This window comes from Papilio machaon, chromosome 25 (assembly GCF_912999745.1).
Source record: "Papilio machaon chromosome 25, ilPapMach1.1, whole genome shotgun sequence".
Classification (NCBI taxonomy): Eukaryota; Metazoa; Arthropoda; class Insecta; order Lepidoptera; family Papilionidae; genus Papilio; species Papilio machaon.
This window is the reverse complement of record NC_060010.1, coordinates 4,942,214-4,966,896: the sequence shown is the minus strand read 5'-3', so window position 1 is coordinate 4,966,896 and position 24,683 is coordinate 4,942,214. Positions and strand designations below refer to the sequence as shown.

General features: G+C 35.5%; 1 protein-coding gene across 1 annotated transcript in view; it reads left to right on the top strand.

Annotated features, from left to right (window-relative positions):
* Positions 1-12,803: 12,803 nt before the first annotated feature.
* LOC106721182 overlaps positions 12,804-24,683 on the top strand; it is a 45,837-nt gene continuing 33,957 nt past the window's right edge. Inside the window, exon 1 of the mRNA XM_045684195.1 lies at positions 12,804-12,824. The gene's annotated coding sequence lies outside the window, so the exon portion shown is untranslated. The remainder of the gene's footprint in view (positions 12,825-24,683) is intronic.

The window sequence follows — 24,683 nt, the reverse complement described above, 5'->3', positions numbered from 1 at the left end:
TGAGAGGTGTGTTGGGACACCCGGATGGAACGAAGTTCCTTTCAATTAATTAGTGAAGGAATTGTAATATTTTTTTTAAGTCGCGACACCAAACTGTTCAATGCGAAATAGAAATGAAAATATCTGGCTTGCTTTCTATAAGAGAGAGAGAGAGACAGACAGAGAAACATGCGACGCCGCACAGCTTACAATAGCTTACTATAGCAAAAAGTGTCGTGACAACTTTTCGTAAGAATTTTTTTCCGTCCAGCCCCCTTTCACAACGCGCGATAAGGAACTTCGTTCCAAAAATAATCACGGTCACAAACACAATCGTTATATGTATGCAAAAAAGACATAAGCAAGTATCGACGAAAAACCACTTTCTTTCAAGTCCTACTAGGCATAATACCAATTCATAAAATTTAAATTACGTTTCCAGAACTAAAATCAAATATGGCGAAGAAAGCCGCATGACATCATAGGAAGATATTGATTTAGTAACGAGAAACGCTATCACTCAATTAAAATGCACGTGATGTATTACGAACAATACCTTTGCATTAATATGCGCATGCGCACCTTGGTCAGCGCCATCTAGCGACGATCTGACTCCCATACTGATTAATTTACAGCTATCTCCAGGTATTGGAAATTAAAATTGATTATAGAATTTCTAGAAATTTATTTATTAGAAAACAAACATCTAGATATCGACGCTGGAAAGCATAAACGCTGTAACCCTTGAAATCGCGAATATGTTTTTCACACGTTAATAATTTCAACCATTATCAAACGGATACTGATTTTATTATAGGTTAGCACAAACTACACAACATTGCTAAATACCGCATGCTTGTAGACGTATCAGCTCAAGAGTTATGATTTTTTGGCTCTCCTGTAAAGTTCATACTTTCAGGGTTAAGCGTTTACGCTTTCCAGCGTCGATATGAACATTTCATTGGGACAAAAAAAATCAGTGACTACCTACCTCTTTATATCCTAAGCTAAATTATTTGAGCTATGATCATAATGTTATTGATAAAGATACTAGCATGAGAAAATAATCGTGACAATGGAATCCAAGAGACAAAAGATTCATATCTTGAAATTGACAATAACATGTAACTCTTATATTCAAGCTTATCTCTTTAAAAATCCATGATAACTAAAATATTCTTCACCTAACTTGTATATTTGAGTGATTACTTAATACTTACTTGTTACCATTGAAGCGTTGACTCTAATAATAATACTACGTTCAAGTTCTCATAAAGAGCCTAAGCAGTATATGCAAATTGATGTAAATGAAAATTATTTTCTGAGTGGCACACTACAAGCCATCAATTTGCCGGAGTGTAATTATTTCTTTTTAAGGCCCTGAGGCATCCTTGAAGATTGCATGTTGTTATTAAACAAAAACAAAGATTGTTTCTTGTACCAGAATATAACTTGGATAATGTATACATTCTAAGTCATTGTAATATATGCAAAGTTAAAAAAAAAAACTAGTTCGCTGCAAGTTAGTCTCTATGTATATATTCGTATTTAAATTAGAGCGACATTTTTCTACTTGGATTGATATTTGTTTGAACATATCTCCGGAACGGCTCAACGGATCTTGATGAAATTTGGCACAGATGTTGAGCATAGTCTGGAAGAACACATAGGCTACTAATAATTTTTTTTAATTACATGCGGACGGAGTCGAGGGCGACAGCTAGTAATAATTGTTACCAACATAATATATAACATAATAATTTTATCGATTATAATTAATATTTATTTTATTCTATTATGTCAAATGACTATTTATTGGCTGCCAGTTTGAAGGGATGTTCGCTTGACACTTGCCTTCAAACTGACAGGAAGTAGTGAAATATATTCAGAGACACTTATTTGACTTGTGTCGTGGTGTATCGAAAAACTTGGCTTGGTCGGGCATTCGCTTGCCAGAGTCCGACCAGAACGGTTGTGTTGGCAAATAAAAGTACTCCTCGAAGCGAAGTGTTTATTTTTACTGATATCCTCACATAAAGTTACCGAACGATTAACGTACTAAGTGCCATTTGAACAGGCAAATAATTGTTCGTGTCGTTGCGAGGTATTGTGAGAAGGTCGCAACATCTCAGAAGTGGGATCGCACTGAGTTGTTCCGATATCTCGGTGTGATCCCAGCCGCCCACATCAAGCGACTTAAAGAACGTAACGAAAACGTAAGTACATATGTAACTAGTCGGTAGTGTTTCAAAGCTTTTCTCCCTAACGAATGTAACGATACTGAGAACTGACGTTCTTGAACAATATCGAGATTATTTTTCTTTGTTTATCGGTTACCCTCATACTTTTTTTTTCCTTTATATTCTTATTTCTTATTTGCCATTCCGCTTTAATTTTCTTTTGGCATAATTATACGGTATCGTATGAATTATATGCAAGAATGAAGAAATGCGTTCAAATTGTAACGATTTATTTAGACTTCAATTTTATTTTTTTTCTCTCTCTCTTTCTTCTGTCTTTTTGAGTTTACTACTACAATAACTTAGATTTCTAGATGAACCGCACTATTGCAATATGTAGATAATGGCGATCGTAACTGTATACGAGTTAGCCTCATAATACACCTGGGTTTTCTAGATATCTTACGAGTTCCTATAATATAATTTTAACTTTGCTTGTTGTTTTGTTCGAGATTGCCCGCGACAATGCCCAAACGTAAGCGAAGGGCCGAATCGGCTGGAAGTGACTCTTCGCGAGGCTCTAGTCGGCCGCGCAGTAAGAGGCGGTCGCATAGTGGTCATCGGAGCCGGCATCAATCGAGACATCACGATCGCAACGATCGCAGGCGGTCTACGAGGTCGCGGCGATCTCGCAGTTCGAGAGCGTGCACTCCACCGGTAATCCAGAGCGTCGAGCAGCAGCCGAGCTGTACCAGAGGTCCTCCGTCGCGGACGACTGCTGTGGACCGGGCCGATGACGGCAGTGCCACTGGTGACACGAGGTACGGGGATACGCAGCAACAGTTCTTTGCGGAGTTTATTAGTGTTATGCAAGGTATTAAGGATAGAAGTAGTAATGAGCGTGACAAGTTCCCTGTTCTTAACAATGTCATACCCGAGTTTGACCCGTTCTGTAAAGAGCAAAATATAGATTCATGGTTGCACAAAATAGAGGAATGCGCGCAGATTTATAACTGGGACGAAAAACATATGATTCATTACGCCTTACCTAAGTTAACTGGGGTAGCTAAAACTTGGTATCAGGGGTTACCGTCTTTGCTATACTCGTGGCCTGAATGGAAAATCAAACTCCGAGAATCTTTTCCCTCTCGCGACAACTACGCTGAACTTCTTACGGAAATGTTAGGTAAAAAAGTTCGTTACGGTGAATCACTCGAATTATATTATTATGCAAAAATGAATCTTTTGAATCGGTGTGAAATAATAGGTAAACGTGCCGTTGATTGCTTGATATTCGGCATCGAGGATAGGAGTATACGTTTAGGTGCGCAAGGCGCAGAGTTTAATGAACCGGAACAGGTCCTCAAGTTCTTTAAAACTGTGAAGGTAGGACAAGATAGGAATACGCCTGTCGATATAAAGAGTAGGGATAGAGATAAACGTACGCAGCAGAGTATTTCAAATTCCCAACCATTAAATAACAGAAGTAACCCACAGCAAAAATCGAACTATAGTCATTTAGTTTGCTTTAACTGTAATGAAACCGGACATCCATTTTTTCGATGCACAAAACCAAGGAGCCAATGTACTCTCTGCAACTTGAGGGGTCACATGGCGTCCGAGTGTCCTAAAAAGACGCAAAGTAATCAAAACGAAAGCAAAAAAGTATTACGTATCGAAAGTAGTCGTGACTCTAGTCTGAAGTATAAAATGCCATTAAAAATAAACGACAAGATTTCAGAATGCTTAGTCGATTTAGGCTGTGAGGGTACTCTTATTCGTCGTAGTGATGCTCATAGTCTTGGACTCAAATGGGAACCTGTTGATGGTCCAATACTTTCAGGTTTTGGTAACATTCGTTTTTGCCCTTTGGGTTCTGCTCTCGCGACAGTTGAAATTCAAGGGGTTACGGAAAAAGATGTCGAAATTCTAGTAGTAGATGACACTTACATCAATACACCGGTCATGCTGGGACATACGTTTACTGAAAGGCCTAGCATAAAAATAACCAAAACTGAGACCGACGTAATTTTTGAAAAGATACAGCAATCCGCCCAACATAAATGTGTATTAAATTGTGCTAAGGATGTTACTATCATCAGTGGAAAAACAAGTGCTGTCCCCGTTACTAGCGCGGAACCGTATACGGGTAGGATTTATATTAACGGGACCGTAAGGGGCTGCGAGAATATGGAGTATTACTTATTTCCGGGTGAATACTCTGTAGATCAGGGCTTAGGGACTATTCTTGTACAGAATATAGGATTGAATGATATGACATTTAAATATGGGGATTTGATCACTCGTGCTATAAAGTTAGAGGAATGCCTTCAAGTTAATCAAGTACATACGGTTACTGAGCCACTTACAGATGAATCAACATTAAATATTGGCGATGGTATTAACGATGTAGATAAAAATAAACTAAAGCTTCTTTTGAAAGAATATAAGGACTGCTTCTCTAACAGTTTAAAAGATCTTGGGTTCACAACTGAAACAGAAATGGTGATTCATCTGGAAGACTCGGAACCGGTCGTTTACCGCCCATATCGCCTGTCGTTTACAGAAAGACAGCGTGTACGTGAAATGGTTCAAGAAATGTTAGATAGTGGAATAGTACGTGAATCCAGTTCCCCATTTGCTTCTCCTATCGTGCTAGTAAACAAAAAGTCCGGTGAGAAACGGCTCTGCGTAGATTATCGAGCTCTAAACAAAAAAACTAAACGTGAACACTATCCCTTACCACGGATAGAAGATCAGCTTGACCTATTATCGGGTAGTTCCTTATATATCAGCCTAGACCTGGCTTCAGGCTACTACCAAATTCCGATTGCCGAAGGGTCTCGCGACAAAACTGCATTCGTAACACCAGATGGTCAATACGAATATAATCGTATGCCATTCGGTCTAGTAAATGCGCCGTCGGTATTCCAAAGAACCATAAATAAGATCATTAACAAATCATCAGTCCGCTCTTATGTACTTGTTTATATGGATGATATACTAATCCCCGCTGGCACATTTAATGAGGGGCTGCTTCGCCTTCAGGAAGTCCTTGAATTGCTGAAACAAAATGGTCTAACACTAAAGTTAAGCAAATGCAAGTTCTTCTATGATAAAATCGACTATCTGGGGTATGAGGTTAGTTCCGAAGGTGTTAGGCCAGGTACCCATAAGACCGATGCAGTATCAAAATTTAACGCTCCGCGAAACGTTCATGAAGTTAGGAGGTTCTTGGGTCTGGCAAGTTATTTTAGAAGGTTCGTAAAGAACTTCGCTTTGTTGGCCCGGCCTCTCACTGCTTTGCTGAAAAAAGACACACCATGGAAATGGGGTGATGATGAAGTTAGGGCATTCGAGGCTTTAAAAAGAAATCTTATAGAACGACCTATACTAACTATATACAATCCTCAAGCAGAAACACAATTACATACTGACGCGAGTAAATTTGGGGTAGCGGGAATATTAATGCAGAAAGATGAGACAGGCTTATTAAAAGTAATTGCATATTATAGTAGACAAACCAGTATTGACGAACAAAAGCTTCATTCATTTGAGCTCGAGACTCTTGCGGTCATAGCATCGTTAGCTAAGTTTAGGGTCTATTTACTAGGAATAAAATTTAAAATCATAACAGACTGTAACGCTTTAAGAAGTACTCTGATCAAACGAGACTTGATTCCTAGAATTGCACGTTGGTGGGTACAGTTCTTGGAATTTGATTGCGAAATTGAATATAGGCCTAGTGAGAGAATGGCCCATGTTGACGCACTTAGTAGGTGTCCCGTTTATAGGCCGGGTAATGATCAGCACGTCATAGATGTTCTCGCGGTTAACACGGACGACTGGCTCGTTACAGTACAACAAGCTGATGAGGAAATAAAGGTTATTTCTAATATTTTGAACGACCCTAAGACTAAAGACGTTGTAGATATTTATAAGAACTACAAATTAAAGAATGGCCGTGTCTTCCGTGTTATCGGCGACAACGATGAACGTTGGGTGGTTCCTAGGGGTGCTAGGTGGCAAATACTGAAGAGTAACCATGACGATATCGGACATTTCGGTGTAGATAAAACGCTAGCTCGTATTCAAGCGTCATACTGGTTTCCCAAAATGAGGCGTTTCGTAAAAAAATATGTAGCTTCATGTCTTGAGTGTGCACATCACAAGGCTCCAAGTGGACTTAAAGCGGGTGAGTTACACCCCATTCCGAAAGTCGACAAACCCTTCCACACAATTCACGCGGATCATTTGGGTCCGTTCATACGATCAAAACGAGGAAATACGTATATTCTCGTACTAATTGACGCTTTCACGAAATTTATAAATCTCTTCGCAGTAAGAAACACAAAATCTTCAACGAGCATCAGAGTTTTTAAAGAGCACTTTAGCTATTTTGGGACGCCAGTGCGCTTAATTACCGACCAAGGTACTAGCTTTACGAGCAATACTTTTAGATCGTTTATTAAGTCTACAGGTATTAAACATATTTACAATGCCGTCGCTACTCCTCGCGCGAACGGACAAGTAGAGCGGTACAACCGCACTATTTTAGCCGCGCTTGGAGCTATGAATCATGACGAACCAAACGGCAAATGGGATGAACATTTGCCGGATATACAGCTAGGTATCAACACTACAATAAACGCGACAACTAAAAAGACGCCAGCCGAACTATTATTCGGCTGCAACGTTACAAACCCATCACAAGGTAAATTAAATGACGTTATCTCGAATTCGGGGTCAAGGTCAACTGAGGAAAACTTGGATAAGATGAGGTCGGAAGCTAACGAACTTATCCAAAGTCAACAACAAAGGTCTAAGGAGCGTTTCGATAGGCATAGGAACAAAAATGTAGTTTTCCATGAGGGGGATCTTGTTAGAGTTATAAGGGCGGCGGCTGGCATAGAAGGACAGTCTAAGAAACTCGAACCAAAATGCCAAGGTCCCTACCGAATTAAAAAGATTCTTCCTAATGATAGGTTTGTTATCGAGGACACTCCTCTTACTAGAAAGGGGAGGCGTTATGAATCTATTGTTGCTATTAACAAGATATTTCCGTGGCTCACTTTTTCACGTCCGATGTCCGAAGCTGAGGCTTCTTCTGACGCTGAATCTACTAGTGCGCCAGAAAATGAGTAGAGGTCAAACAGGGAAATTGTCACGATCTCAATATTTTTACGAAATATTATGATTAAGAATAAATTGTAAGTCGAATTACGCAGTTTGATATTACAATGTTTATGGAGTTGATTGTATAGTTAATTTCGATATTATGTTAATTCATTACGATTTGTAGATCAATGGACCAACTGTCAAGCTGTTATTATTTGTTAATTATTACTGTAAAGTAAAAATAAGCAGATCGAACATTAGCAATTCGTATATCGTAAATAAATCATATTAGCTCAGAGGTCGTTAACTGATTAATGTAATTATTAGTTTAATGTCAGTCACTGGTCAACGTAAAGGATCAGTTTAGGTCGCTGATCAACGTCATGGATCAGCTTAGGGTACTGATCCACGTCAAGGATCAGTTTAGGTCGCTGGTCAACGTCATGGATCAGCTTAGGGTACTGGTCAACGTCAAGGATCAGTTTAGGTCGCTGGTCAACGTCATGGATCAGCTTAGGGTACTGATCAACGTCAAGGATCAGTTTAGGTCGCTGGTCAACGTCATGGATCAGCTTAGGGTACTGATCAACGTCAAGGATCAGTTAGGCCACTGATCAGTGTCATGGATCAGTTAGGATTGGCTTATCATTGTCACGAATAAAGCCTAATCGAATGTTGAAGATTGCTTACGATAAGTAGATTGGAAATAAGATATTACGAATCAAATGAATTAGAGAAAATGTACTACCTACTTGATTAACTAAATACCTATGTAGTAGTAATGTATAAAATAAAATAAACACAATTTTTTTTTTCTTTCTCTGTTTTGGTTGTTATCAATAAATGGTTTTGTATTGACAATTAATGTACATCGAAGTGTGTAATAATGTTTACTAATTTATACTGTATTACGAGGGACTCGTAAGTAAGCGGATGGCCGAGCTGTTACCAACATAATATATAACATAATTTATTTTATCGATTATAATTAATATTTATTTTATTCTATTATGTCAAATGACTATTTATTGGCTGCCAGTTTGAAGGGATGTTCGCTTGACACTTGCCTTCAAACTGACAGGAAGTAGTGAAATATATTCAGAGACACTTATTTGACTTGTGTCGTGGTGTATCGAAAAACTTGGCTTGGTCGGGCATTCGCTTGCCAGAGTCCGACCAGAACGGTTGTGTTGGCAAATAAAAGTACTCCTCGAAGCGAAGTGTTTATTTTTACTGATATCCTCACATAAAGTTACCGAACGATTAACGTACTAAGTGCCATTTGAACAGGCAAATAATTGTTCGTGTCGTTGCGAGGTATTGTGAGAAGGTCGCAACATAATGATAAGAATAAGTAACTTGTTTTCGGAAATTTGAATCATCATCCATACAGTAAGTATTAAGAGGAAAGATTTGGACGTTTGTATTGAAAATACTTCGAAAGTACTTAACCGATTTGAAATATTCTTTCACTGTCGGCTAATAACATGGGTGACATAGGGTATATTTAGCTTCTTTCGACAGTGGAAACCAACAGTTAAACTGAATCAAGCACGTAAACAAATGTTACACATCATAACAAACTTCTCACCTCGCATCGTTTACATACAAGCGTTTGAGGCTATTGAACTCGTTTAGCACCTTCAACGCCACCTTTAGAAGGTTACCTCGTTATTCAAAGATTCTTACATAAAGTTTAGTTCCGCTGTTCGTTGAATAAAAGTTAGCGTTTCGTGTTTATGGGCGCTCGGCGGCGGAAAGTCAAACGTGTGCCCCAAGGGACCATTTTATGACCCACTTCTTTATGCGTGTTCAACATTTATGTTGTCTTTTGTTTGTTATATATAAAACTCTTTATTCTTAACCTGTGTCATATCTCGTTATTTAGTGAGTGACTAATCTTTTAATTTACCAAACATTCTCGGTGTTTTTGGTCACATCATTCCTCGTTTTTTCGATATGGGAATACCAAGTTGTGTGCGATTTAATAAGACTGGCCTAAAATTTAAAGCAAGGCAAAGGCAGAGAAATCTTTTCAGGGAAACAATGTAATTAGGAAGAGTGAAAATTATCGTTAACCTGTATTTCATTTTTATCTTAGACTATTAAAGGTATAAAAATTGCTGCTTCTTAAAGCTAAAAAGCTAGAATTAAAGGGACGGCATGTTAAAATAAGCTGGTATTAAAGGCAAAGGAAGTTTTATTGAAGGTACTCGTATCAGAGACACTTAAATATAGCCTGGTGACGGATGCCGTCGTTTGAAAGGAAACACGGCGTCACTTGCCCATTATAAATTTCCGTGTTCGTCTGTCTTTACTAAACGTGGGTAGAAAAGCTTTATGGCGGATTCACTGACTTCTATATTTCACTAGACATGCTATACCGTGGTATTTTGTGTATTGTATTCGTGTGTATTGTGTGTATTTATGTGTGTATTAGTGGCGGTTTTAGATACTCGGACTAATAATAGATAAAGTATTAGCCGTCAGTAACTTCTGCCAGGATTTTCGTTCTGTTTTACACGATAATGTTGGATTAGTTACTTGGAAATATCAATGTTTTAATAACTATCTTTGGATCCGTGAATCTTTATTTAACTATTTATTTAAAATTGAACTTTATCTTTTAGTTCATTAGGTCCGTAATTCAAGTTGAGTTTATTTTGTTTTATGATACGTTGTAAGGATTGAATTACGTATACTAACTTACGAAGCAATTTTAGTGTTTGTTAGATACAATATTTGTTGTGTTTATTCTATAAGTTTATACGATAAAGTTCAAGGTGTACAATTGTACAGGTATTATAAAACTAAAAACTGCTTGCTAAGAATGAAGAAAGTAACTGAAAGCCTGTAGGTGGCGCTAGCGCTAAGAGTGAGCTGTCAAAGCTTTTAAACATCATTCCAGAGATTTAAAAAAAATGTATTCCGTTTTTAATTTATTTTATAAATAATTAATGAAATAATTATCTTAAAAAAATACTTGTTTTTAAATGTCTTGAGTGAAATTTGTCGGAAGTCGTTGCAAAGTTGAGAGACTACAGTCCACAAAGTACGTTGTACTTTTAATAAAAAATATAATATATTTTTTTGTATAATCTGTGAGATATTTAGTGCTACAGTCACTCTTGATCAAGCTGACATCTATAGTGAGGAAAAGGCAGTTTTTCTCCACATTGTTCGTGGATAAGTTTTCAAACCACTTTAATCTTACTAAAATTAAAATGCGAATGTTTTGATGGATGGATAGATGGATGTTTGTTTGAATTTATCTCCAGAACGGCTCAACGGATCTCGATGAAATTTAGCATAGATGTAGATCATAGTCTGGAAGAACAAATACGCTACTTACATTATAACAAATAATAAGATTCTAACAACCTCAAGTATCTCTTATAATTATCATACACTATTAGAAAGCAACAGTAACCAAGAGAAGCACAATGTTCTGTTTTAAAACGAAAAATATAAAAATTCACTAGGGCTGTCTGTAATAAAGACAAAGAGAAAACAAAAAAACAAACAAATAGTTAATTAAATCCGCTAGTAACTAAAGCTATAAAAGCGTCAACGACACAGACTAATAATTCTTCATTTAACTAAATCGCAATAAACCCAGTACAAAAAGCACCAATAAGGTAATTAATATGTGCAGTAGGTACATTGCGCAGGATATCCGAGCGGACTGGCCATTTAAGGGAAACGACCGAGCTCACATATTAATGAGAATCGTGATTTTAACTTAGAAAAAAAGTTCAATAAACTTACAATAGCTTGCATTATATAGTCTTACTACCCGTCGCCTGCAACTCCAAACGCGCGGCATTAAAAAAAATAGACTATGTGTTCTTCCAGACTGTATTCTACCATCTCTTATCTTCATCTGTACTAAATTTGATCAAGATCCATTCAGCCGTTCTGAACATACCTTGTAACATGTGTCCATCTAAACATTAGCATTTATAATTACAGTCAAAATCTGTTATAACGACATCGAAGGGACTACTCATATTGAGTCGTAAAAACCGATAGTTGTAACAACCGGTGACAGGTATTAATAGGAAAGATATGTATACAACATTCAGCCAGGACCTTTGATTTTGGTCAATTTAACCGGTATGTTGTTCTAAACGATGTCGCCATAAACGGTTTTGACTGTAGTAAGATAACATTTGCACTTTAAATAGTATGTTTAGACGTGGCCGGTTTTAAACTATTTGATATTTGGCATAAACCTTGATTTTTTTAAGAACGGCTGCATTAAATAAGAGTTAAATCTTTCCATAAACAATCTTCTAGTATAAATATCACACTTTAAATAGTCACTAAGGGTCACCCTCAGAGGACTATGTGTAGCAGTATAACTTGTAAAAAATTATACTAGTATCTACAGGATGTCCCGTAATTAATAATACTGAAACACCTAATAGTGCATTCATCAAAGTCTCAGAAAAAAAAATTACGGGTATATTTAAAAAAGAACTTTTTTAACTTCACCTTACATTTTTATTCACCATAGTATCAAATTGACTAAATTTGTTAGATTTGTGATGTTATTTCATTCCTCATAGACTACATATTACAACTGGATTATCATTCTGTATTCGTATATTTTCGTTGCATTATTTCTGGTCAATCTCTACTATTATTTTTTCGGGGGGGGGGTCTTCAAAAGATACCCTGCCTTCTGGGGGAAAGACAAGGTTATGTGACACTTGACTCACTAAGACGTCCTCGGTGGCCATTCTCAAGTGCAACTCTTGAGAGTCCCGGGATCTCCAAAGGAACGCACTGAGAGTAAACTCGACCATACTGTTTAAGTTCACATACAGAAAGCCACATTTGAAAATACAAAAAATACATTCCTGCGAAAAATACCTTTCAATCGAAATTGCTCTCCTGTCAATTTGGAAAAAAAAGTACACTCACCAATAGTGCAGTGACACGTTGAAGCGCATTGTACTCCTATATCGAGGTACGAAGCGAAGCGCAAAAAGTGTAAAAATAATAAATTGGATAAGCTCACGAGCAATACGCGAATTCCGCGGATTACTCGTTTCGCCTTATAAAAATTACACGTAATTCTATACGTACACTCCCTCTCACGCATAATTTCCCCGCAAAATATCACCCAAAGCAAAAATATTGTGATTCGTTCTGGAACGATTGCTTCCAATAATAAAAGCTTTATCAACCTTATGACATACGGCATAATGTTCAATATACAATAACATTAATTTACGGACATGACAGATGTAAAATACAATGGATTTTGAACTTTATTGTATACATGTGTAGGTTTATTATCGTTTTTTTGTAATACATTCGCATAGGGGTGGTCATCGAAGCGAGACGTCACTTCATAAAGTTGTTAAAAATGAAACATATGAAGATAGTATTGAAAGGGTTAACAAACTCTCGTGACTAGTAGCCTTTATAAAACGTTCATGCGATTATCACCTTTATTGGTAGGTCCATAAAATATATTATTGTATAAATAATTTGCATTTTTTTTGTTTTAGATTACTGGACCTGTCCTGTCATAAGGTATGTAATTCATAATTTAATTAATTTGTTAATATTTATGATATAACAAATAATTATACGTAAACTATCTAGAGACCTAGACAGGTAAAATATCTTTAAGGTGTTTTGAGAAAAAAAAAACAAATAAATATAATTATTATGTCTCTACATCTCATTGAGACATGAATTTAGAAAACTTCTAGTCCTTTTTTTATATATATTTATAAAAAATCTTATTTTTTTAATTCTAGATTTCCACTTAATGTGTCATCTTCTATCTATATATATAAAAGAAAGTCGTGTTAGTTACACTATTTATAACTCAAGAACGGCTGAATCGATTTGACTGAAAATTGGTGGGCAGGTAGCTTAGAACCAGGAAACGGACATAGGATAATTTTTAACCCCGTTTTCTATTTTGTATTCCGCGCGGACGGAGTCGCGGGTAAAAGCTAGTGAGTTATAAATGTTGCTAATGTTCTAAAACTTTTTAGTCACATTTTATGTACAAATGGCTAAGGTAAGTGAATGATAGAAAAAAAATACAGTCGAATTGATAACCTCCTTCTTTTTTAAGTCGGCTAAAAAACCAAACCCATTCTAAACAAAAAAAAACTAGTCTAATATGTCGCACTCAGATACTAAATAAAAACTAAGGAGCATAGTTATGATTTTTTAAAATAAATCTACATACAGTTTATTAGCGAAAAACTCAAGACTCTCGATGTCGCGTCTTAAACCATCTTAAAACAAGAGGCTGAGTAAAGAACTGTGCTCAAAGACACTGCGTCTCAAGTTACGAGAATCACTTGACATTTCACTTTTGTTCTAATTTTAACATATTTCAATATTAAATAGGAAATTGAAAATGTTGTTTACTATGACATAATTAATACTAGTACAGATAGTTTTACATTAACCATTTCTTACAAAAATGTATATAAGAAAATTATAATAGTCACTGTTGTCAACTAAACCGTTAGTATTAACTTTAAAGTACAATAGATGGCGTTATTTTCAATCGTTGATTAATTTAATTTTTTTTCCAAGTAATTATGGGTCCAGCAGATCTTTTTTTTTAGAAGATGGTAATTAGTATAAAATTAAATATATATTTAGTTCTTTTGCTATTAATATTAAAGTTAGTAAAACTTTTTCAAGAGCTTGCTTGTTCGAAAACAAAAAGTGAAAGATATTAACACTAGTTCATGTCAGGAAGTGATTTTCCTACTCGTTTATAGCTGCCTTGAAAAGTGAATCTAACGTCTAAAACTAGCAGTAACTTCAAACAAACTAGATTGCCGAGATGGCTAGATAGCCTGGGGCGTCTACGGTACACCCTACCAAACATGTATCGCCTATACCTATTTAGGGAGAAGTACGGTTAGGATCTTATGATGTGATACAAGCTGCGTGGACAAGTCATATTGTATTAGATAACTAACTTGGGTTGTTGTGCTGTTTACTTTGAAGGAGTTCACTTGTAACCAAAGAATTTGTTACTACACTAACAGTGGGTTTCTGAGTCCAAAATATTTGTTTTTTTTCGAATATAATGACTGGGAACACGGTATATTTTATACAGAGATATTGGTCTCAGAAACCAAAGGTGAGATGTAAAAACGAAACAAATGAAACGCAGAGTTTGCTTTATATAATTCAACTAGCTTTTACCCGCGTCTCCGTCCGCGCGGAATAAAAAAAAATGAACACAAGATAAAAAAGTTCCCATGTCCGTCTCCTAGTTCTAAGCTACCTCCCTATCAATTTTCAGCTAAATCAGTTCGACCGATCTTGAGTTATAAATAGTGTAAATAACACGACTTTCTTTTATATATTTATCATAGTTCGCCTGTCTATTGAGTGGTTCGTTTGGCCCTTCGTATATACAAGGCAAAATAAATATTCCAAACAAATAATGAATCCTTGCATCGTGAGTATTATATATAAAGGTTTTTAAATAAACATTTTATAGATAAAAGTCATATAAAGCTGCCAAATTATTACCTATTATCCGCTCGGCTTTATTGTATGACTTTGTTGCGAGCTATCTTTATGGTTTTTACGACCAATTCTTTAGGTTTTAAAATGTTTATGTGTAGTCAAGTTTTCTATATCATTTTCATAAAAGATTCTTAGTAATTTAACATTGAATTATTGGTTTTCGTTTTATTTCTCTGAGATGCCGATTTATAATGAGACTAGGGGTAAAGGTTTCACACGAGTGGACATTTGGACAAGTATTTTATAACAATACTAGCTGTCGCCCGCGACTCCGTCCGCGCGCAGTTAAAAAAAACTAAATGGGGGTATGAAAAATAGATGTTGGCCGATTCTCAGACCTACTCAATATGCTCACAAAATTTCATGAGAATCGGTCAAGCCGTTTCGGAGGAGTTTAACCACAAACACCGCGACACGAGAATTTTATATCTATATATATAAAAGAAAGTCGTGTTAGTTACACTATTTATAACTCAAGAACGGCTGAATCGATTTGACTGAAAATTGGTGGGCAGGTAGCTTAGAACCAGGAAACGGACAAAGGATAATTTTTACCCCGTTTTTTAATTTTTATTCCGCGCGGACGGAGTCGCGGGTAAAAGCTAGTATTAGATAAAATAAAGCTTATGTTACACAGCGATAATGTAGCATTCTAATTGTGGAAGAAATGTTTAAATCAATCGAGTAGTTTTTGGGTTTTATCATTACATACAAATCTTATTTATTTGTTCCTTGTAGAGGGTTATTTTATAAATAAAATCCAAGTAGAAAAGCATTCCAGTCTTATGCTTTGCGATTATACTTTTATTTTTTCTTCGAATACTAATTTAAACTAACATCAGACTGTACTGGAACTCTCGTTAAAATTTATCCTCGAGCGTTTGTGTTTTCTTATCTTAAGATACGTTTACACTAATCGAATCTATTTATTTTAAATATGCAAACAGTGTTTAATTTTGTACGTTAAAGTTTTTTCTCCTACGGTTAAAAAAAAACAATATACAAGCGTAGTAACATTGAAAGCAATATGGTATCGTATATAAACGCGAATGATTGTATGGATGGATGTTTGTTTGAAGGCATCTCCGGAACGGCTCAATGGATCTTGATGTAGAGCGTAGTCTGGAAGAACACATAGGCAACTTATAAAAAATATTTTTATTTATTTTTTAATTCCGTTCGGACTGAGTCGCGTCCGACAATAAATTAAAAATAAAAACAAATATTTTTAATGTTCACTGTTATTAGGCTTACCGGCAAATTTTGAAATGCCTTGACCGCTTCTCAGTAAATCCTTACATTATTTTATTTGGCAACCACATGTTAGTGATGTCAAGTCATCAGTATCAGTTATTGAGGAAAGGTCGCGTACTAAGGAATGTGACATCTAACCTCTGTTAGCATCTCAAATGTCAGATATGTACATTTAATTACAACAGTACGAGTATTCATGTGAATTAAACATATTTATATTTGCTTCGCGATTGTACATTTTGCGAAAGTACTTATTATCATTTTTGTTTGTGACTGTCTTAATTGCGTTTGTAATGAAAAACAAAATGTTTTAAACATTTTTTTATGTGAGTTGTATTCATTTTATAACATTGTTAAAACGTTTCTAAAAATAAACTACAATTTTATACAATTACAAACTTAACTACCGTTAAATAAATACCACCGTTAGTATTAAAGGTACGAAAAATATTTCGAACAATACATCGTAAATCAGATAAGTAAAAGGTTATAGAAATCTACAATAGCTGCGATGGTTCAAGGAGACAATGTCTGTGACAAACTTCCCACATAGACTTATGCCCCGAGCACACTGACGTACCAAAGTATAGCGAAATTGAAATGAAACAAAACACTACCGAATAAGCAATTTCTTTAATATGGCATTGGTTAATAAGGATCGCATAGCAAACGGATTGAACGCGAAACAAAAGCGGAACATCATTTGTTTCGCGTCAAGTTCGATGTTAACAGAATCCTTAACATCATTGTATTTCGTCTTTTAGTTTCGAGTACAGTGACACTTTGTTTATTTTATAAGAGAATTAAAAAAAATATAAAGAAAACGACAATAATAAACATCAACTGATTGACATAAGATTATTTCGTTGCAATATACCATTCAGTAATACTCACTATTCGATTATTGGAACGAAGTTCCTTATCGCGCGTTGTGAAAGGGGGCTAGACGGAAAAAATTCTTACGAAAACTTGTCACGACACTCTTTGCTATAGTAAGTATGTTAACGACGAATGAGCGCTACTTCACCATGGCAACGACGTGACAATATATTATAACGAAAATTCATAGAAATAAAATGTACTTCTTGTGAAGACTTAAGTTTTTTATTCATAGAATAAACATTGGTTCCTTCACTAATTATTTCATTTCTATTTCGCATTGAACAGTGTGGTGTCGCGACGATTATTTTTGTTGAGTGTATACAGGTTTTTTGTAAATAATAAATAATAAAAAATAATAATAATAATGAATCCTGAACTTGAACTTCGTTCCATCCGGGTGTCCCTTGACACCTCTCAAGTTTTTTATGTCTGTCTTTTAGTTCCGCTATACATTCGTACGTAAGTGTACTAAGCATTACGTCTATAGTCTACAGTATTCGGGTCAAGACTCCAAGGTTATCGGGGGTATGACAGAGCAATAGGAATCCGTGTAGGCGCAATACTTTGTCACATGTCAAACAGTGATGTGCAAAAAAAAAGAAATCGATACATTTATTTGTGTACGTCTATTATCGAAATAGGCTACAAAGAAGCAGACTGAAGAAAGTATGGATAGATTGTGTGAAAGATATGCGTAAGAAGGGGGTGAATTCTGATATAACTACTGATAGAAATGTATCGAAGAGTAGTACATACTGTGTCGACCCACCGTAGGGGAATGCATAGACCGACAGCATAAAAAAAATATGCACATATATTTTTAATAAGCCAATTTTAAGACTGAATTTACAAGAAAAATCTAATATATAAAATTCTCGTGTCACAGTTTTCATCACCGTACTCCTCCGAAACGGCTTGGCCGATTCTCATGAAATTTTGTGAGCATATTCAGTAGGTCTGAGAATCGGCCAACATCTATTTTTCATTTTTTTTTAACTGCGCGCGGACGGAGTCGCGGGCGGACAGCTAGTATTTTATAATTCCCAACAGGTAAAGTAAAAAAACTTACTCAAAAATTCCTTTTTTAGCAAGTAGAAGAACACGTAATTTTACAAAATTGCATTCCTCTGTAGCCTTAAAACATGCAAGCACAATTTCGCATACAAATCTTTTGTATTAACAGTTTTCTCACAAACTAACGGCACATCTTGTTTTAAATTCCGATCGGTTATTCTCGATCCCAACATGGTTACATAGGGTTGTAAACTTTGAAAATTCATTTCCCATATACAGACATTAATGACTCTCTAGGCTCTACTTAATTCATAAAGTTGACATTTTAATTTACAATTCACGTTTTATTTACGACGTAAACGTCGGAGAAATAATTTAGTGTGGTGTAAATTTATCGATATATTTTATCGACTGAGGCACAACACTAGACGCGTAAAAGTACGCGTGTGTGAGTAATACGGTCGTTAATCAGATGCAAAATGTTTGTTTGTGTTAGTTATTTAATTAGTACCTACCCTGACAGAGTTAACCTAAGACACAACAAAAGCTTTTAAAACAATAATATTTACTCGAAAACAATAACTTTTAAATACATATTGTATATCAAATAATTATTTATTCTTAGGAGATCTTTTTATTAATATTTTTTGCGGGAAGGTCCATATTCTATAACACTAGCTTTTGTCCGCGACTCCGTCCGCGCGGAATAAAAAATAGAAAACGGGGTAAAAATTATCCTATGTCCGTTTCCTGGTTCCAAGCTACCTGCCCACCAATTTTCAGTCAAATCAATTCAGCCATTCTTGAGTTATAAATAGTGTAACTAACACGACTTTCTTTTAAATATATAGAAGATTGTAACCTGTAAACTCTAAACAGATTAAACTATTTTGAAGAGTCAGTCAGTCTTGCGGTATGCGAATAAATGCGAATGTTTATATGGATGTTTGTTTGAAGATATCTTCAGAACGGCTCAATAGATCTTGATGAAATTTGTCACAGATCTAAAACATAATCTAAAAGAACACATAGGCTTATTAATTTTTTTTTAATTCCGCGCGGACAGAGTCGCAGGTGACAGCTAGTAATGAATATGTTAGGACGCTTACATCGCCCATTGTCATTGATTTAGGCATTATGGTGTATTCTATTCGAATATATCAGCTCATATAAAACAAACACTAATAAATATTGTAATGTGCACTTCAGTGCAAAAAAAATAGACATAGTTTTATCAAATGCTAACGCATTTAAATATTTATTTCTCATATTTGTCATAGTATGCAATGAGGTTATATTTAACTTGTTATATACTTCGTAAATATATTTTAAATAGAAACAACGTAGATATTTATTCATGCCAATATGTTTTTAGACACAAATATTAAATATTTATTGCTAAACATACTTAAGTATTATTGTTTAAAAGTAAATGTGCTTTTTAGTCGACTTCAAAAAGAAGGAGGTTATCAATTCGACTGTATTTTTTTATGTGTGTTACTGCGATGCTCCGCCCCTGGTGCTCCGATTTTGATAAAAATGTGTGCTTGCAGATGGGTCCCATTTTTTTTTCAAGTAACTAAAGGACTAAAAGGAATAGTAGATTTTTTAGAATATTACGTAGACTAAACTATAGGACCTACATAAAAATGATGTATGGAAGAATTGTAGCTCTTTAAATGTGCTAAATAAAAGTCAGCGATAGTATATATCTATCTTTTATAGTTTTCTCACAATAACCATTTTGGAGGACTATGGTAACTAACACTGTGACACGAAAATGTTATATACAAGAGTAATTTTTATCTTTAATCTTTTAGCTCTACGACTGGTTATTTTTTTTAATAATATTGCTGGTACATGTATTTTTAATTATTCAACAGGAAATGTACTTTACGCTACACTTTTTTGGATTTGCAATTGTTCTTTTTTACAAAACAAAGAAATCGTTTTAAATTTTAGTCTAGTATTTTGAAGTAGTTATTTAACATACAAAGTAATTGGGATTAATTTATAAATATAGACAAAATTAAACCAATACTAAAGTGCCAATAGCCCAGTGACTAAGTGAACGAATTATCGAACTTGGAGTCGTGGGTTTGAATCCTTCTTTCAACTTTGTCGTGTAGTGGTTAAAAAAATGTTACTAAATTATTTAATAACCTGCACCAATCTTACTATCTTACTTAATATTATAAATGCGAAAGTTTAGATGGATGGATGTTTTTTTAGAATCTCCGGAACAGCTCAATGGATCATGTAGAAATAGAACATAGTCTGGAAGAACACATAGGTTACTTATTATGTTTTTTTTTTAATAGGCGCGTAAAGAGTCGCGGGCGATAGCTAGTTTTTAAATAAATGGAAACCATGAATTAACGTGCAAAGTTTAAAGCAACATGGAAACATAGCCAGATATAGCAGAAAAATACATACATTTAAACTTTTAATATTAGTAAAGTTTGCTAGACCTTGACGATTAAATTAAGACTAATAGTGGATTTCTGAGACCAAAATACCCGTTTTGGATACCCGATATGGATGGATTAATTTATATAGAACATAACCTAAAAGAACAAATAGGCTACTTATTAAGTTTTTTTTTTAATTGCGCGTGGACGGAGTCGCAGGCGTTAGCTAGTTAACATATATCAGATAAATCCATCAAAACATATGACTGATGTCCTTCCATTTTTGAAAATTGACAATCGTAATTTTAAATTCAAGATCAATGTGTTAATCACGCATTAACATCAATCCATTGCTTTCTATGTAGGCGTTGTGTTTGTATTTGTGCGATTTTTAGCACCGGTGAAAGTTAAAATGGAATACTGGGTCGTCGAACCAGTTTATCTGTTTAAACGGTAAGATTTCATAGTCGAAAGTGTTTGATTTGAAATATGACGGATACATAAAGTGAAAAGAAATTGAGAGTTTGTAAATAAATATTAAAACAACAGCTGTCGCCCGCGACTTCGTTCGCGCGGAATTAAAAAAAAAACGTGAAAAGTAGCTTATGTGTTCTTCCAGACTATGTTCTATAACTATGCCAAATTTCATGGAGATCGTTCCGGAGATACCTTCAAAAAAACATCCATCCATCCATCTAAACATTCGCATATATAATACTAGCTTTTACCCGCGATTCCGTCCGCGCGGAATAAAAAATAGAAAACGGGGTAAAAACTATCCTATATCCGTTTCCTGGTTCTAAGCTACCTGCCCACCAATTTTCAGTCAAATCGATTCAGCCGTTCTTGAGTTATAAATGGTGTAACTAACACAACTTTCTTTTATAATTCGTAGTATTATATTATATTATAAGATGTCTTAACGATTATCAAAATGAATACTTAAACTTGTTATTAAAAACACTTATTCTACAGGAGAACACCGACATTACGATATTAAGACTAATTGTTATCTTTCTACCTTATATGTTAACTTGAGTTTCAACCAAAACACATAATATAATTATTCCTCACATTCTATGAAAAAAACACGTATTAAGCCACTGGAAACTTACTTCAACTTTTTATTTCATTCGAATAAAAAATATACTATTTGTAGAAGGACAAAGGCATTTCCACACCACTAGGCATTCGATATTGAATAGCACCGAACTAAGTACATAATGGTACATAATGGAATCATATGCTGTGCCGGTGGCATCCTTGGGGGACAGGTTTCTTTTTTCCAAGGCTTCAGAAGGCACTTAAGGAGGCAATAACCTGATCATATTACGGCCTATCCCACGACAAGTAAGGGACTAAGACCCTTTTCCACAAGCCGAATAACCGCACGACTGTTTCTGTTAGCACTGTATCTAGAAAATTGAATAGCGCGGCTTTTCGGTTAGTGGAAAAGAGGTTTGTACTTGTAAGTTCAACATGAATATGATTTATTTGCGGTTTAGCGAGAGATTTTTCTGTACTTTTTTTAGAATAAATAATTCAAGGTCATCAAAAAGAAGAATTATTATTTAAACGGTTTAAAAATACTAGTTTCTCCAGTGGAAATCCATGTTAAGACAGTTAATATGTTAAATATCATCAATATTTCTCTCACTAGCTGTCCCCATGAATCTAAATCTGTCTAAATCTTTAAAAAATCTTACATAACTAAATCTACTTTCGTATTGACTAATCATGTATTGATATAATAAAAAGAAAACTGTTTATATTAGAATTGCTAATAACTAAGAAATCAGTTTGGATGGATGTATGGATGTTTATTACCAATTAACTCCAGAACAGCTGTATGGATATAGATGAAATTTGAAACACAGATAGATTAGAGTAAAATGTATGGATTCATAACTCAGCAACGAACTTTTGAACCAAAAATAGTTTAAATGTTAAGAGTACCGACATTTTTATATTAAAAGGGGACAAACGCGAAAAAGGCCACCTAAATTCGCAGAAATAGCGACCCAACCACTGCCCATAGACATCCGCAATTGCAGATGCGTTGCCTACCTTTAATCGATGGAGGATGAGACGCACTGAACGACAATAATTCCCCGCGCTATTCGTCAGCTCCTTCGTTAAATTCCCATCCCATTTCTATCTTTTCCTCACAAGAAAAGGGTGGGATGCGAAAGAGGACTAAAATTAAGCCCCCGGCACATATTCATCAGACGAGATGCGAAATTGCTTCCACTTAACGTCTGTATTCTGTGTGGTCGTGATATTTCACCGGGCGAGCCGACCAATCGTGCAACAGAAGAACAGTGTTGTTGCTGGCGCTACCACTATCAAAACTGTACTGTGACATCCGATGACGTCGTCGAGGGCCGGAATCTCACCATTCATTGTGAACCATATCCTAGATCAAGTGAAACTTAAGTTTAACAAAAATTAAATACTCTTTTTGGAACGAAGTTCCTTATCGCGCGTTGTGAAAGGGGGCTAGACGGAAAAAATTCTTACGAAAAGTTGTCACGACACTTTTTGCTATATCACCATAGCAACGACGTGACAATATATAACGAAAATTCATAGAAATAAAATGTACTTCTTGTGAAGACTTAAGTTTTTTATGCATAGAATAAACATTGGTTCCTTCACTAATTAATTGAAAGGAACTTCGTTCCATCCGGGTGTCCCTTGACACCTCTCAAGTTTTTATTTCTATAATGAAGTTGTGGACAACAGCTATTTTACAAAGGAAAGTGGTTATGTTACAACAGTTTAATATAACGGTCATCTCAATCATTTTATTTATCAGACATCGGTCGTCATACAACCCGACGCGACGTGAAGTAACTGCTCGTATAATTATAAATTAAACCGGACTACCATCTGCATTTAGAATTGTAAAGGTGGCGGAACATTTAAGTGTAACGTGCGCTTCAATTATTTGCGTTCGCTACTGTTTGCTACAAAACGATAGTCTTCTTGCGCGTCTTATGAGACGAAATTTATGCTTGACTAAAGTAATTTTAAAATTACGTTGACATTAACGCCTTATTTGGACCTCAAAAGGTAAGAAAGGTACTTTTTAGTCATCATCATCAGCTCACTATACGTCCCCACCGAGGGGCTCGGAGCCTACCCCAATTTAGGGGTGACTAGGCCATAGTCAACCACGCTGGCCAAGTGTGGGTTGGTTGACTTCACACATATCATTGAATTTCTTCTCAGATATGTGCAGCATCACGATGTTTTCCTTCACAGTAAGAACGTCGGCTAAATGTACATATATGTAAATCGACAATCGAAAAACACATTGGTACATGGCGGGATTCGAACCCAGGACCTGCAGATTGCAAGTCAAGTGCTTAACCCCTGAGCCACCGACGCTCCGAGTTATTAGTATTCTACTTTTTCCTACTTTTTAGTATTCTTGATTAACTCGTGTAATTAGTGAGTACAAAAGAAAAGAAGGAAATCGAACTCTACAAGATTTGTTTCACAATTTGGTATATAAAATACTGACATTTACTTAGTGTTTGGAGCACAACCTTACAAAATCAAGTAACAACTCGTTACTATATAAAATAATAAATTCGCATATATCACACAAGTGTGTTATAATCCTTAGATCAGTTGCACAGTAGTGACTGCGTCAAACAAGTTCGTGCATCCGGCTTTTCTCGAGAATAAAAAACATTCTCGGATCCTAATTACATAGCAGGATAACTTAGTGATTTACATAATCTGTAATACCTTACACTTCAACTTAAGTGTAATATGTTCAGAAACTGTTTCTGTACTAAGTTTAATCTACGCCTACCTTGGCACATATAAAGTTCTAGATTTATTGATAGTAAATTTAAAATTTTACAGTTTGTGTGTTGTCAAATAAAAATTGAAATATTAAATGACTAGCTGTCGCCCGCGACTCCGTCCGCGCGCAGTTAAAAAATGGGGGGGTATGAAAAATAGATGTTGGCCGATTCTCAGACCTACTGAATATGCTCACAAAATTTCATGAGAATCGGTCAAGCCGTTTCAGAGGAGTACGGGAACGAAAACTGTGACACGAGAATTTTATATATTAGAGACTAGCTGTCGCCCGCGACTCCGTCCGCGCGCAGTTAAAAAAAAAAAACAAAATGAAAAATAGATGTTAGCCGATTCTCAGACCTACTGAATATGCTCACAAAATTTCATGAGAATCGGTCAAGCCGTTTCGGAGGAGTTCAAGTTCGAACCCCGTGACACGAGAATTTTATATATTAGATAGAAAAATGACGTTAGTACTTTCGTTCTTAATAAAATA